Source organism: Macrotis lagotis, chromosome X (genome assembly GCF_037893015.1).
Source record: "Macrotis lagotis isolate mMagLag1 chromosome X, bilby.v1.9.chrom.fasta, whole genome shotgun sequence".
NCBI lineage: Eukaryota > Metazoa > Chordata > Mammalia > Peramelemorphia > Peramelidae > Macrotis > Macrotis lagotis.
This window is the reverse complement of record NC_133666.1, coordinates 232035835-232050237: the sequence shown is the minus strand read 5'-3', so window position 1 is coordinate 232050237 and position 14403 is coordinate 232035835. Positions and strand designations below refer to the sequence as shown.

The following is a 14403-nucleotide window of genomic DNA, read 5'->3' as shown; positions in this document are numbered from 1 at the left end:
TTCTCCAACTCATGAGAAAACTAAGGCAAATAGGGTTAAGTGACTTGCCCAGAGTCATACAGCTAGTAAGTATCTGAGATTAGATTTGAATTCAAAAGGATGACTCTTCCTGTTTCTAAGCTCTATCCATTGTGCCATCAATCTTTCTCCAAAATGACAGTAGATGAGATAATACTTAGAAGTCTGCCTATTAAGGCAAACCCAGGAACTATACAAACTCAATTACAAAACACTTTTCGCATAAATAATGTTAGATCTAAAGAATGGAGAAATATTAATTGACTGATGGATAGATCAAGCCAAGACAATAAAATGATAATTCTAATTAAATTGTGCCATACCAATCAAAAAACAAAACTTATTTTAGAGTTAGAGAAATAATAGTAAGCTACATCTAGAAGAAGAAAAAGAAGAACAAATTAAGAGAATCAATAAAAAAAACAATTTGAAGGAAGGTGGTCAGGTAGTAAAAGTTCTCAAATTGTATTACAAGGAGTAATTTTCAAAATAGTCTGGTACTGGCTAAGAGAAAGAGTAGTGGATCAGTGACATAGATTAGGCACACAAAATGTAGCAGTAAATGACCATCTAATGTTTGACAAAACTGGGGAAACTTGGAAAGCAGTTTGACAGATATTAGGTATGAACCAGCATCTCACACTGTATACCAAGATAAGATCAAAATAGATACATAATTTAGATATAAAGGTTAATATAATAAACAAATCAGGGGATCATGGAAGATTTTTACATCTCATAACTAAAAGGGAAGAGTTTATGACCAAACGAGATAGCAAGCAATATGTAATATAAAATGGATACTTTTGATTACATTAAATTAAGAAGGGTTTGCACAAGTAAAATCAATGTTGCCAATTTTAGGGAAAAAAGCAAGAAATTAGGAAAAAAATTGTATGGCATGTTTCTGTGATGAGGCCTTCATTCTGAAATAAATAAAGAATTGAGCCAAATTTGTAAGAATACAAGTCTTTCTCCATTTCTTAAGTAGTCAAAGGCTATGAACAGCATTTTCAGAAGAAAAAAAAATCAAACCTATCTCTAGTTATATTTAAAATGCTCTAAATCACTGTTGAATTGATAAATACAAATGAAAACAACTCTCTTGCACTACCTTACACATATCAGATTGGTTAATATGATAGAAAGAAAAATGATAAATGTTGGAGCACATGTGGAAAAACTGGGACATTAATGCACATGTGTCCTCAGAAATGGGAGTGTCAGATCATCATTGTCTTCTGATGAACTTGGAGGTGCAACAAGATGTGACAGAATAGAACATGTAACAAATGATTGTTTTAAGATTAGGAAAGAAGACAGGGCTGTATATTGTCACTTTATTTATTTAGCTTATATGAATATTACATCATGTGAAATGGCAAGGTTGGATGAATCAAAAACCAGAATTAAAATTGCTGGGAGAAATATTAACAATAACAGATATGCAGATGATGCCAATCTGGTGGTAAAAAAAGTGAAGAATTGAGAAACCTCCTGATGGACCTGAAAAATGAGAATGGAAAATATGACTTGAAGCTTAACATGAGAGGCAAAACAAAACAAAATCCTGAGATCATGGTCCCATCACTTCCAGGCATTTAGAAAGAGCATAAATGGAAGCAGTGTTGGATTTTATATTCTTGGGTCCAAAGATCACTGCAGATGGTGACTACAATCATAAAATTAAAAGACAGTTGCTCCTTGGAAGGAAAGTTACAGTAAATCAGTATAGCATAAACAGAAGAGACATCACCTTCCGTCAAAGGTCTGTTACAAAAAAAGCTATGGTTTTTCCAGTATTAATGTACTGCTGTGAGAATTGGACTATTAAAAACTGTTGATCACATAGAATTGACATTTTGAATTTTTATACTGGAGAAAACTTTAGAGAGTCCTTTGGTTAGCATGATAATCCAATTAGTCAATACTTCAAGAAATTAATTCAGACTATTCACTGAGAAATCAAACACTGAAGTTGAAACTTAAATGTTTTGGTCACTTAATGAGAAGAAAAGACTCATTGGAAAAGATTCTGTTGTTGGGAAAGATTTAAGACAAAAAGGTGAAGGAGACAGCAGAAGATGAGATGGATAGATAGTATCATAGAAGCAATGAACTTGCCTATTGAGAAATTTTGGGAGATAGTGGAAGATGAAAAATACTTGGCATGCTATGGTCATGGGGTCATAGAGAGCTGGACATGACTGAATGAATGAACACTACAACAAAAATTCATTGTTGGTGGAGTTGTGAGATGATCCAACCATTCTGGAAAGCAATTTGGAACTATGCCCCAAGGGCTATAAAACTGTGCATACTCTGACATATCTATTGATGAGTGTACTAGATCTTATTCTAAAAAGATCAAAGAAAAGAGGAAAAACAAATTATTTTTAGCAGCAAAGAATTAGAAATTGTGAGGATGCTCATTAATTAAGGATTGACTGAACAAGTTGTGGTATATGATTGTGATGGAATACTATTATGCTATAAGAAATAGCAAACAGGATCATTTCAGAAAAAAAAATCTAGGAAGACATACATGAACTCATGCAAAGTGATGTGAGCAAAGCCAATTGAACATTGTATACAATGACAGCAGTATTGTACACTGATCATCTCTGAATGACTTAGCTCTTCCCAGCAATATAACAGATCCAAGACAATTCTGAAGGACTTATGATGAATAAAGCTATTCACCTCCAGAGAAAGGAGGTGAATGCAAATAAAAGCATACTTTTTAAAATTTATTTTTCTTGGTTTTTTGTGGGGGGGTCTGCTTTCTTTTGCCACATGACTAATACGTTTTATGTGACTGCTCATCTATAGCAAACTGCTTGTGCTCTCAAAGAGGAGGGAGGGTAGAGAGAATGGTAGAAAATTTGGGACTCAATTTTTAAAAAAATTTTAAATTTAAAAAAATTAAAAACATGCTAATTTTTTACATATAAATGAGAAAAAATAAAATAAAAAATAAATACTATCTCAGAATACATTTATTTGCATCTTATTGACTCTATCCCCAAACCTGGAATTATTCAGAGGATGAATATCAATAATAATTTGTTAAAATTAGATATTCCAATGAAAAAAATTAACTATTATTGCCTGAGATATCTCTTTTTTTTTACTTTTGGAGATTTGAAGTGAGTTATAAGGTAGTTTCTTAGAAATCATTCCAAAGGGATATAAGGGATGGTAGTGGGTGCTGTATTATAGGTCATATAAGCCTCTATGGATCTGTCTGATGAGACTGACAGGAAAGCAAGAATAGATATTTCCAGTATCTTCTCCTTCCATCTTTCTCCAAGGTATAAGATTTGCTTCCTGCCAGGATGGAAAGCAGGTAGTTGAATCCATAGATTAGAATCCCTGCCCTCCTCAGTTGGAGGATTGTAAATGAGAATCTTAATTATTCTATTGTTACAATTTTAAGTTATAAGTGGAAAAGAGAAAAGAAAGGTCTCTTCTAAAGAAATTTAGCTGAGGTAACATGCTTAAAAAAGGTTTTCCACTTAATAAACTGAAAGATAGTAGATATGAACACTAAATAATTAAACTTCTAAATTTGAAAGTGCTATATATCTGCTGATCATTTCTAATTTAATCTGTATATAACTTGTTTGTACATAGCTGTTCCCATAGTTGTCAGTATGTTGTTTCCTCCATTAGATTGTGAAATAATTATATTGATCTGCTTCTTTATTTTGATAGGAGAAATAATTTTTAAATTTAAGCTGTCCTCCTAATCAATATTCTTTAATGGAAGAGGGAACCAAAATATTCCTACACTTAACATACATACATGCATACATACATGATTGCACATAAAATAATATTTGTGTACATATACATATATTCACACACACATATATAGACTGCAGCTCTAGCTCTATTTTTATGTCTGTGTGCTTGATTCTCACCAAATGTCATTTCCACAATGAATGCATATAGTAAATAAATTAATTTCTCCAATTTGATAGCAAAAAAATCAGAGAAAATATATATAGGAGAATATGCAAAATATATATACACACCAGACAATTCACTGAATAAATGAGTTCATTGGGAGTGTAATAATTCAGTTCAAGAAAGAGAAATGGAAAATTCCCAAAGCCCCTAGTGTAGCAAACTGAGGATGGGAATGTGATAGAGATAGACAGCTTCTCTACAGGTAGGCTCCTTCCTGGAGTTTTTCTCCTTACAGAGACCTTAAGAAAAGTTGAAATGGTGTGTCTTTTCTCTCAAGTTCTTCAGTCTCTTGTTTTTCCAGCTCTCACAAATTCCTTCTCTCATGCAGCTATGAGGCATTGAGTAATCTAATTCTATGAATGCAGAATGAATCTCAAACAATTGACCCTTTGAGCTGAAGGTTACAAGGTTAATATTAGCAATAATAAAACTAACATTTATATAGCACTTATAAATTTAAAAGTTTAATTATTTATAGTGTTCATATCTACTATCTTTCATTTTATTAAGTGGAAAAACTTCTTTTAAGCATGTTACTCTAGCCAAATTTCTTTAGAAGAACCCTTTCTTTTCTCTTTTCTATTTATAACTTAAAATTGTAACAATTAGAATAATTAAGATTCTCATTTCACAGGTAGGAAAATTGGACTTTATAATTATCTTTGCCTCCAAATTCTTCCCTGTTCCTTACAAATTTCCTTTTTATTACTGAGGTTCTACTACCATCCTTCCAGTAACTCAAACTTGAGTTTCTTTCACCCCCATATCTATTGCTATGGTCCTCAATTTTATCTTCAAAATATTTTTCCTATACACTTAATTCTATTTTCTGACACTCCTACCACCTTGATATAGACCCTTAACACCTCAACCCTGGTCTATTTAAATAACCTGTTGGTTAGTTCCCATGACATAAGTGACTCCCCTCTATAGTTCATCCTCTAATCAGCTATGAAAGTGATCTTCCCAAAGTACAGCTCTGATCACCCTACAGGATCAAATAAAATTTTTGTTTCACGTTCAAAGTCCTTCATGATGTCCCCCACACCTTCCATCCCAGTTTTCTTATCTTATGTAACCCTCCTTCTCTCTCCACATACTCTTTGATCTATTGACCCTGGCTTTTCCACTGTTCCTCCTGAAACATACTCCAACTCTAGATTACTGAATTTACACTGACTCTTCCCTGGTTTGGAACATTCTCCTTTCTTATTATTGCCTCCTGGCTTTTCTGGTTTACTTCAAATACCAGCTAAAATCCCATCTTCTACAAGAATCTTTTCCCAATCTTTCTTAATTCTAGTACCCTCCCTCTGCTGATCATTTCTAATTTAATCTGTATATAACTTGTTTGTACATAGCTGTTACCATAGTTGTCAGTATGTTGTTTCCTCCATTAGATTGTGAAATCCTTGGTAGCAAAGATTTTTTAGAAAGCAGAGTTATTTTTGGTTTATTTGTTTTTTGTATCCCCTAGTACTGACACAGTTTAACTTATTATAGGTATTTAACAAATTTTTACTGACTGACTGAATGACATATTACAAACTCATCACTGAAATATTTTTCCTGTTAGATTAAATTAGTTTACTTTTCAATCAAGATGCAATTATTTTTAAAAAATTGATATGGCTAGTACATTTTTTTGTTTTCATAATACATCAATATGCATTGTATATATATGTATATATGCATATATATATGTATATATGCATATATATATATATATGAACAGATACTACACACAAATATATACATATGTGTGTATCTCTCTGGGCAATACATGTCTTTTTCCTGATGATATTTGGTTGAAATTTACATTTTATACTTTAGAGAGTTCTACATTATTTATTGGCTAAAGCTGTTTTAGATACCTACTTTGAGTCATATAAGGATATTCTGCCTAGGGACTAATTTCCCTATTGATGCTATATTGTTTTCTTCCTGATGCTGTGCTGCATGTGTATATACAACCTAAACATACATGCACACATACAAATGTGAATTTATAGACACACATATTTGTATGTAAGTATATGTATGCATGTATATATATATATATATAATATGGCTTTGTTAATATTTCATTTCCATTAATTAAGTTTTAATCACCAATTCATTTTATATAAGGTGGCACCACAAGTGAAGGCATTTGGTCTCCATAGCATGAAGGACTGTTCAAATGAAAAGGAGAATGCAAATTAACCTGCTTCCCATTTAAAATATCTGTTGGGTATAAAAACTCTGGGGAGATTTGGAAAAAAATAACTGAATAAAATTTACATTAGCAGAAAATGACAGTGAACTTTGCTAGATGTGTTAAAGATGACCTTCAGAGTAGAAAGAGTTTAATCTTTATTATCCAATAGTGAAGAAACTCCCAAGTGCTGATAACAACTGACAATAAATCTCCAGGTTATACTTAGAGGCCAGCAAAATACCTATTTATATAGTTCCTCTTGTACCAGTGATCAGATTAATGTCCAAGAAGGACTCAGTCATCTGATCACTTTTTTTGTGTCAGGAAAAAATTTACTATGAGTCAACCAGTTTGGTCCACATTGGCAGGTCCTTTTAATCACAGGTTTGGGTCCCTTTTAGGGTACCATAATCCCTTAGAAGAGATTTTAGCCCTTAACTTGACATCCTTTCTCTAGTTCTGTGACTACAATAAACTAATCCTATTTTTTGAAAAGAGGAGATATAAAAGATATGTTTTTTTCTCTTTTGTATGTTTTTTGCTTTAAAGTGGGAGTACAATGTGTAGGTTCTGAAAGAAGAAATGATTCCAAGCTTATCTGTAGAGTTTTGGGGGAAAAATGGGCTGAATTCTCATATCAGTAAGTACAGTAGGAAGACTCATATAATAAACATTAATGTCTAACTTTGTAAAAGTATTTTCTTAAACTGACATGTTAATTCTTTACAAATTTTGGTTGGCATCAAGCGGGAATGTGTGTGTTTATATGTATTTTCTTCTCTTTTATTGCATCTAATTTGCTGTCTTTTCTATATTGGGAAAAGTTCTCTGTATTTTAATTCTTCATCTGCAAATTGAAGCAGAGATAAATTAGATGATGTCTAAGGTCTGTTTCAACCTTAAATTTCATAAACTGATTACCAATACCTACCTACCATCTTTCTTATGTGAAAAAATATGCTAATTGTTTTGTAATAATGGTTAACAGTACAAGAGCAATGAACATACATTTTGTTTAGAATATAAAAAAACTAAAAGTCATAAAAATCACTGCTACCTCTATATGATAATAATCATAGAATGAATTAGATCTTTATAGCTAGTCAATATGCACTTAAGAATGCTTTCTTTTTCTCAATAGGAAAGTTCTCTGCATTTTACTTTTGAAGAATTTAGATGGATCATTTTCTCACTCTCTACCTGAATTTTCATGGTAGACTTTGTGCCATAATAGATATATTCTTGAAAAGACCAGGATTCAAATAATATTTCAAACAATGAATAGCTTTGTGCCCCTGGAGAAGTCACCTAACCTTTCTATGCCTCTATTTCTTCATAAGTAAAATAAAAAGATTGTCCTCAGTGTTCTCTAGGTTCCCCTTCAGTTCTAAATCAAAGATCTAATATTTACAGTGTTTTTATTAAACAAATAATTTTGAATGAATTGCCAACCTTTTCCCTTAAATAAAAGAATTTATATTCTCATTCCCCCTTATATAATTAACTGTTTGACTGTTTGAAATTCAACTGATGATTTTTGAAGTAAAAACTCAGTCTTCCAGCTGTCCATATCTTTGTTCTAACTGAGTAAAGGCAGTATTATCAGCAGTTGTAACATCTGGGTAATGAATATTCTCCAGTCAGATAAACAATGAAGGTAGAATTAATTTTAAAAAGTTGAATCTATTTCAGCAATTTGTTAGCTTGATATGTATGTGTGTGTGTGTGTGTGTGTGTGTGTGTGTGTATTTATAAGCCAAATTATCCTTTCCATATAATAAAGATAAAATTATTCTGAGATGCTTTAGTATAACTTTTTGGCATTCTTTATCCAACACCATTTAAAATTGTATTCCAAAGTGCACAAGTTCGATAAGACTTCTTGAGCTTAATTATGTGTGAACTGATCTCAGAAGAAAACATGAATCTTGGTGGCATAATTGAGAATAAGAAGGGAAGTAAACAAATGCTCATTCAGCAGGAAGTCAATAGTCCTTAAAGGAAATTTGAATGGAACTTTTAAAATACACAGTCATCTAAATAGCTATATGTGTTGTCTATTTAACACCCTCATAGAAAATCAAAGTATAATTCTCTTCTGTTCAAAACTAAAACAAAATCTTAAATTGGATAGATTTTGGTCCCATTTGACCTTGAATGATTACAACAGTTGAAATTCACTTCTTGTAAATAACAAGACCTTTCCTAATAATTTGAGTTTGAATGCTAATTTTTATGTCAGTATAGCCTCAGACTCATCCCAATCTAAATTTAATAGGTAATTTGCCCCCTTCATTCTCTTCCAACCCAAAAGTCCAAAGTTATACTGAGCAAAATAAACAGCAAATGCACCAGAGATGACTTAACAGCTGTCTGCTGCTAGGAGGGAAGGCAGGCAGCTCACCAATTCCCTTGACATCCATATGAGGCAGTTGCTGTGGCGGAGGCCGCTTCTGTCTTTGCTGAGGTTAACAGCAATCATAGAACATTTTTTGGTTCGTTTACCCAGACTGTCGATTAACACAGAATTCGATGCCAGACCAGCATTACAATCAACAATACTGGCAATCAGACACTAGCATTCTCAATGATGTGCTTCTAGTAAGGGCTGCCTCAAAATGCCTTCTGGAGGACTGCATACATTACTTCACTTGGTTTAGTTAGAAAACCTAAACTTTTTTGACATATGGGTCTCACAGTGGTTACTGATTGAACCTATAAGACACAGCTGCGACAGCAATGATATTCTCTGTTGCTACTGCTAACACACTGTGTTTCTCTGACTCCTTACTTTATATGTGAATATATTTTGGAACTATTCTAATACCTTTCATAGGTAAGGGTTTTTTTAATGGATTTCTAAGTTCTTCCCAAGGGAGAACTGACATTTTCATGACAACCCTGGCAAGTAGACCTAACCAATCCAATTATTCTTATTTTATAGATAAAGAAACAAAATCTGAGTTGTGATTTGTTCAGACACACATGTAATATATGTTAACATTCTGAAGCAATTCTCTCAAACTATAATTTTCATCACAAAAGTCACTCTGCATTAAGAAGGCAGTTTCCTCATCAGAAATTTCCTATACTAATGAACCCAGGTCTTGTCCAAATGCAAATGCACTTTTACATGAAGAGGGAGATGGATAGGAAAAAAGGGAGAAAGAAAGAAATAGAGACTGAGAGACAGAGGTAGAGAAACATAGAGAGGAGACAGAGAGATACAGATGAGAGTTTACATTTATAAAGAACCTTATTGCTTGAAAAACACTTTATATAAATTACCTCATTTGATATTCTTAATAATCATGTGAATAAAGACTATAATTACTATGACCAAGGGAGGAAACTGAAGCTGAGAACAGTTATGGAACTTATCCAGGTTTTTACTTAGTAATTGTCTAAATCTAGATTTGAACCCAAATCTTTCTGACTCCAAATCCAATGCTAAATGGTAGAACTAGGATAACAACTAGGATGTTCTGACTCTTAGATCATTGATTTTTTTTTCTTCATTCCTGTATGCCATTTAACATATTATTACCCTTTTCACCATCTAAGCAAGATGTCCTCTCTAAGCCAAGTTGGCCTGGGGAAGGAAGAAAGAGACAGGTGTCTATTCTTTGTACTAAGAACTACTTGTGAATAATATCACTTCAGGAATTACTGCTCCCCCCCCCCCAAGTACTTACACTTGCTGCTTTTCATCTCTAGATCCTAATTTGGTAGCTTTCCCCTGAGATTGACAAATTATCTTGCAAGTAAACTCTAATCTTTTTCCTTGGTTTTTCCAATAACAAAAAATCTTTCCCTTTGTAATGTTTAATAAAACATCTTCCTAAACTCCTAAACTATCTGATAACTGGAGTTCTTTTCCTATTTTGTTTCCAGACCCACACCTCTATAACTATTCTACACTAGAGACTGTTTTCCTTCAAAGAACTTTTCTCCAAGCAAAGTGTTGCTGCCATCTTATTGTGTCAACAAACCCCTATAACCATTAATCACCCTTTTCTCCTTGCAGGTTTAATGCTTCTTCCTCCATTCGTATTTTCTTCTAAAAGGTAAAGTTTTGGTGATTTTTTTTAATAGGAACTCTTCTATCATAACAAGATAATGTGGGGTTGGAAAGTAACTTACTAATTAAGAATTATCCTTAGATTAGAGTTTGCAAAGCTGGTCATATAGAATTTAAACTGAATTATGTAGTTGAATAACATGGTTTTTTTTAGTTCTTCAGTAGAAAATAAATTTGGATATTTCCTTTCAAGGTTGCCCTTCCCACATCCAGAAACCTCCATCATAACAATATGATAGATGACTTTAATATCCTGAATCTTTGTTAATGTAGGATTACTTTCTTTTCAAAGATCCAGGAAAACATTTTCCATAATATATTAACATAAATTTAGAAAATATATTTATATATGATTCCTGAATATCACCTTAATAAGTTCAAATTTGAAAAGAGCATCATAGTGATTCCAAGGAAAGGTCAGTGTGCCAGCATATCCATCACTCCATAGAGCCTCTGGGTGGGCTGGCAGAAGTCTGTGGTAGAAAGATGTTTCTAGAGGCTTAGGGAGCTTTGAACCAAAGGCCTGCAATGGAAGCTGATTTCACAGACTTCTGCAGTTCACTTGGCCGCATACTCTGAACAATAATAAATTAAACCTTTGAACACTGGTGAGGGTAGAGTCTGAGATTTTCTAAGACTGCATCTGTAATGTGGATCTTGCTTTTATTTTTTATAAAAGCTAAGGAAATTTTTAATCCTATTTTTTATTTATTTTTTTCCTTCTTATCATTTTAATACTAGAAAGATGATAAAACATAATGGATAGAGGTCTTGGATAGAGGCCCTGGATATGAGTGAGAGTTCAAGTAATATTTCAGTAAATACTGTGTGACCTTGGGTAAGTCACTTAAGAATATTAACACTTTTCAGGTGGCACTAAGATTAATAAGGTATAAACAAATATTAGATATGAAATAATAAAGGAAAAATACTAATCAGAAATTCCCTACATCAATAATATCCCAGATCTAGCTCCCTCACCATCTTGCCAAAATAATAATAACAATTATAATGGTAATGATGATGATGATGATAATAATAATAATAATCTAATATAGGAAAAACATTTTTAGAGGACTTTAAAATGCACCAGTCTGATATAGAAATAAAATAATGCAATTGATTTTTAGTATGACTTGTGGAATCAGTCTTAGTATTTTATAATTACATTCTGCCTGGCTAAATCTATTTTGAAGTTATATATTGGAAATTCTATTTAATTGCTATGACACAAAGTAGCAAATAAATGAGAACAAAATAGCTTTTTTCTGATGTTATAGTTAATATAAATGACTAATTCTAAATGCTATGCCATTAAATAATTTATGTTTAAAGGCAATAGTAATCAGATCAGTAGGTAGAAAGAAGTAGAAAGAGAATTGTAGGAGATAAGACCACAGAGGTATTAATGCAGAATTTATAGTAGCCTAAATAATGAAGAAGTAGCATCACAGAATTGTCCGAAGAGTCAGGGCAGATCAGGAACCATCACAAAAGAAATTTATACAAAGAATTAAGTCTGATAGAAGAACAATATTTGGTCAGCAGCTAAGGACAGGTTGGTGGTAATGCTGGGTTGGGCAATGCCATCCTCATGTACCATGGCTTTTAAGGCAAGGAAGGGATAAAAGTAATGATAAGAATAGTATTTAAGTCTGAGCAATTATTCAGGTCAAATCACTTATTTCTTTACTAATCTTTTTAGCTTACTCTCTTTGATTTCCCTTAAAAATGTTATGGAATACATATGTTATTTTTTAAAATCATAAATATATTTCCAAATGATAAAATTCAGTCAATTGATTTAAAAAAACTTATAAAAATGTTTTAATTTAGTTGTTAATTTAGAATTCCAAAACATAGTGATGATATCATTGAGCAATATAAACCAAAGGTTAAATTCTGTGCTATCTGAGATATGACTTTTATTTGGGCACAGATGAATAAAGCAAAGAGAACATCTGTACTTGGAACAACTCTTGCTTCGGGTATCACCCACTGAGAGAATAAAAATGTGTATTTTAAGTACTGTACTTAAATATTCCACCATCTGGAAAAATTCCAGCTCAATAAAAATGAGATTACTTCATTTAATCATGGAATCACTTAGAGGATTCAACTATGCTCAAAAATAAACATACATATGGGTGTGTATGTGTGTGCACAAGGAGCTAGAGAGTTAAAATAATTTTTCTGATAATTTACACTAAAAAATTGCTTCAATTTTATGGAAATTTCAGAGAAAATATTATTTTTATTCAGATAGCTGTCTTAATTCCCCTTTTCACTTTGCATACATATGTACATATCCATTATTAAATATTTATATGGATATAAATATATGCATATGTGTCGAGAGAGAGAGACAAAATCAAAAGAATTTTTTTTTTGCTTTTGCAAGACAATGGGGTTAAGTGACTTGCCCAAGGTCACATAGCTAGGTAATTATTAAGTGTCTGAGGTCGGATTTGAACTCAGGTCCTCCTGACTCCAGAGATGTTGCTGTATCCACTGTGCTACCTAGCTGCTTCAAAAAGTAATTTTTTATTATTATATGAAGACTTACATGGTATAATAGCTACATGTCAAGTCTGAGAAAAACTTTTCAAATACAGATAGCAAAATGATATGAATCTCTTAACAAATTGGTAGGGATGTCAATATGTCTCAGAGCCTTTAAATCATCAATGTTATGCCACAGTTTCTGAGATCAAAAGAAATGAGTGGGTACACAGTACGGAATAATGGACAGATAAAAGATATGTTTAGGTTTGATGTTTGAGTTTTCTAATAATCAGAGTTATCCAAAAATGCATCTTTAACCAACTGTCTTCAAGCAGGTAACCACATGTAGCAGCTTTGTTAGCAAGGACATTCTTGTTTCAGGTAAAGTTTGCACTGGATGATTTCCAAGGTTATGTGACTTGGCACCATATTCCTAATGACTCCGTCTCTGTTCTCTTCTATCTCCATCCTTATATCACATAGCTGCCAAGTTGATATTTCTAAAGCATAATTCAAATCATCTCATTCCCATTTTAATAGTGTTTCAGTGAATACATCTAGCCACTAGAACAAAAATGCAAATCCCCTCTGTTCTCCATTTCAAACTCTTCATGACCTTCCTAGCCTTCTTCCATCCTTAATAGGACATTTTAGCCAAATAGATTTATTTACTACAAGGTAGCACTATGAATAGGGCATGGGGCCTAGAGTTAGGAAATCTCATCTTCCTAAGTTCAAATTTGTCCTCGAAATTAACCTTGTTTGCTTCAATTTCCTCATCTGTAAAACGAGCTAGAGAATAAAATGGCAACCAGTGCAGTATCTTTGTCAAGAAAAGTCCAAATGGGATCATAGAGAGACATGACTAAAAGCTAACAGAACAGGATTCCTTATATATAACAATGTGTCTTCTAACTCCATGTCTTTGCACAGTTTGCCCCCTAATGTCTGAAATACTCTTCTTCCTTTACTCGGGTTCTTAAAATAAAAATTTCTTTTAAGGTTCAGTACAAGGGCTGCCCCTTACTTTAGGTCTCTCCTGAACTTCAGGTTGTTAGGCCTTATACATATGACATGACTTTTTATTTGCTGTAGAGATATTGACTTTTGTCTTAAAATTTTGTATTTTAGTGGCAGCTGGTGACACATTGGATAAAGTGCTGGTCCTGGACTCTGGAAAACCTTAATTCAAATGCAATCTGAGATACTTTCTAATTGTGAGACCCAGAGCAAGTCATTTAATTTCATTTGCCTCAGTTTTCTAAACTATAAAATGGGGATAATACTGCAAATTCCCAGGATTGTTGGGAGGATCAAATAACTGATATAATAACTGTAAAGTGCTATATAGCACAGTGTCTGGAACCTAGGAGTGCTATATAGATATGAGAATTTATTATTATTATATTATTGAGCTTTTTAATTTCAACATTATATAGATAGGGAAACTAAGCTTAAGTGAGGGCAAGTGACTTGCCCAATGCCAAACCAGTAGATGATAATATCTGTACTCTGACCCATATCTTCTCACTTGCTATGTGGTGTTCCCTCCCCCCCCCACACCGCTTCCCACTACAGTTCATGGTTTCTTACAATAGAATAGAATAGCATTCTTTCAGACTAG

General features: G+C 32.8%; 1 pseudogene; it reads left to right on the top strand.

The window, feature by feature from the left end:
* The window catches only part of LOC141498982 (solute carrier family 2, facilitated glucose transporter member 3-like), a 38195-nt pseudogene extending 24229 nt beyond the window's left edge, over positions 1-13966 (top strand).
* The last annotated feature ends 437 nt before the right edge of the window (positions 13967-14403 follow it).